The following is a 3172-nucleotide window of genomic DNA, read 5'->3' on the forward strand; positions in this document are numbered from 1 at the left end:
ATGATTGTCACACACACACTGGATGTGGTGAAATGTGTCCTCTGCATTTGACCCATACCCATGTTCACCCCCTAGGAAGTGAGGAGAACAGTGAGCAGCAGCGTGGGCCGCGCTCAGGAATCGTTTTTGGGGATTCAACCCCCAATTCCAACCCTTAATGCTGAGTGCCAAGCAGGGAGGTATTGGGTCCCATGTTTTGTAGTCTTTGGTATGACTCAGCCGGGGTTTGAACTCACAACCTCACAGTCTCAGTGCAGACACTCTAACCACAAGGCCACTAAACTGGTTGAACAGATGTAGAACACAGAAAAAGAAGCATAATGTGTTCATTCAGTGCACCAGTTGTGATCCGTCGTTATCGGTTCATATCGGTATCAAGCATCACTACTAGCAATTATTTTTAGCTCCAGCTTTTACTGACTTGAGTGAAGTAATTGAAAACAGTGTATTACCGGATGAAAAAAAATAGCAAAAACTAGAGCTGTCCGATAAATGCTTTAAAATGTAATATCGGAAATTATCGGTATCGTTTTTTTTATTTACGGTATCTGGGTTTTTTTTGCTTTTTTTATTAAATCAACATAAAAAACACAAGATACACTTACAATTAGTACACCAACCCAAAAATCCTCCCTCCCCCATTTACTCTCATTCACACAAAAGGGTTGTTTCTTTCTGTTATTAATATTCTGGTTCCTACATTATATATCAATATAGATCAATACAGTCTGCAAGGGATACAGTCCGTAAGCACACATGATTGTGCGTGCTGCTGGTCCACTAATAGTACTAACTTTTAACAGTTAATTTGACTCATTATCATTAATTACTAGTTTCTATGTAACTGTTTTTAAATTGTTTTACTTTCTTTTTTATTCAAGAAAATGATTTAAATTTATTTATTTTATTTTATTAATTTTTAAAAAAAGGACGTTATCTTTAACATACCTGGTTGTCCAAATTAGGCATAATAATGTGTTAATTCCACGACTGTATATATAGCTGTATCGGTTGATATCGGTTTCGGTAATTAAGTGTTGGACAATATCGGAATATCGGATATCGGCAAAAAGCCATTATCGGACATCCCTAGCAAAAACCAATAAGGCAAATGGAAATGAATACCAGTAGAAGTGCTGATCTCTGCTTGAGGATACCACCTGCAGGCCATGTGTGGGACTACAATGCAAAACAGTCTCCTGCCCCAAATGTGGCTGTGGTGTAAATCAACAGAAGAACATATTAAAGTGGTTTTCCTGTCGCTTATTTGTATTGATTTGACTCCATTCAAAGTTAATATGGTTTTCTTTCTGTTGGCGTCAACATGAAGCAGAATGTCGTCCCTGGTGGTGGTGTGTGAGTCAAAAAGGGACCACTAACATCTTTTTTAACCCAAAGGCGCCCTCCTTTTCTTGACTTTCATTCTGTTCTTATCGATGCAGACAGTTGGAGATGTGGCTGCTGTGCCGGCGTTGCCCACTGTGCCATTGATCTGTGTTTAGATCTTCTTTTCAAATACACTCCCAGCAACATTCAGAGTTAAAAAGAGAGTGATGCAACAGAAATAACTTTATATTCCCTCCTCTGGCCAACAGATGCTTTGCTAAGAAATTGGCATGGACAACAAATTGTGCATTTGTGACTTTTTTTTATTTTTTATGTCATTCTTCTAGGCCATAACATTTGAAAGCATAAAAATGTGGGCCCTTTAGCACTAAGTGGACATAACTTTCAACACTGTAGCCCGACTGAGCAATTTTGCTGACTATGTCCGCCCTATAATGACCTCAGAGACTATATTTTTTTAATGGCTACTTGACTGATAATAACAGAGAATGTCACAGAGCTCATCTTATTCTGCAATGGTCTCCTGATCATCACAATGAACTCAATATATTTAAATGGCTTCCACTGTGATAAAAGGTCCATCCCGGTTGAAAACATTTGGGATGATGGAGCAGGACATTTGTTTAATGGATATGCTGCTGACTACACTATTGCAAGTGTGGTTCAAACATTTTGGTTGAGTTTGTCCACCTCTTGTTGATGGCACAAAGATACAGTCGTGGTCAAAAGTTTACATACACTTGTAAAGAACATAGTGTCATGGCTGTCTTGAGTTTCCAATAATTTCTACAACTCTTATTTTTTTGTGATAGAGTGATTGGAGCACATACTTGTTTGTCACAAAAAAACATTCATGAAGTTTGGTTCTTTTATGAATTTATTATGGGTCTACTGAAAATGTGACCAAATCTGCTGGGTCAAAAGTATACATACAGCAATGTTAATATTTAGTTACGTGTCCCTTGGCAAGTTTCACTGCAATAAGGTGCTTTTGGTGGCCATCCACAAGCTTCTGGTTGAATTTTTGACCACTCCTCTTAACAAAATTGGTGCAGTTCAGCTAAATGTGTTGGTTTTCTGACATGGACTTGTTTCTTCAGCATTGTCCATACGTTTAAGTCAGGACTTTGGGATGGCCATTCTAAAACCTTAATTCTAGCCTGATTTAGCCATTCCTTTACCACTTTTGACGTGTGTTTGGGGTCATTGTCCTGTTGGAACACCCAACAGGACTCAACATCCAATGTTGAGGCACAACTGAGTGACGTGCCTCAACTGGCTGCTAATCACAGCAAGTCTCTTCTCAGTATTTGAACGGCAAATGTGAAAATGCAGCAATTTTGAATACAAATAATCTAAAACTGTTGAAGTTAAATGGAAAATAACTTTATAATATAATCACTGGATACATATAACAATTTAATTATTTTTTTTTCTTTTTACATTTTTTTTCTTTCCATGATGGCAGGTGAGGCGGGGCCTCACCTGCCTCTAGTGACTACACGTCACTGATACTGTAATATTGTACATGGTCATTGGTATATATTGTATATATGTTATATACATAATATAATATATCTGTATATATACACTACCGTTCAAAAGTTTGGGGTCACCCAAACCATTTTGTGGAGTAGCCTTCATTTCTAAGAACAAGAATAGACTGTCGCGTGTCAGATGAAAGTTCTCTTTTTCTGGCCATTTTGAGCGTTTAATTGACCCCACAAATGTGATGTTCCAGAAACTCAATCTGCTCAAAGGAAGGTCAGTTTTGTAGCTTCTGTAACGAGCTAAACTGTTTTCAGATGTGTGAACATGATTGCAC

The sequence above is a fragment of the Entelurus aequoreus genome, linkage group LG03 (assembly GCF_033978785.1).
Source record: "Entelurus aequoreus isolate RoL-2023_Sb linkage group LG03, RoL_Eaeq_v1.1, whole genome shotgun sequence".
NCBI lineage: Eukaryota > Metazoa > Chordata > Actinopteri > Syngnathiformes > Syngnathidae > Entelurus > Entelurus aequoreus.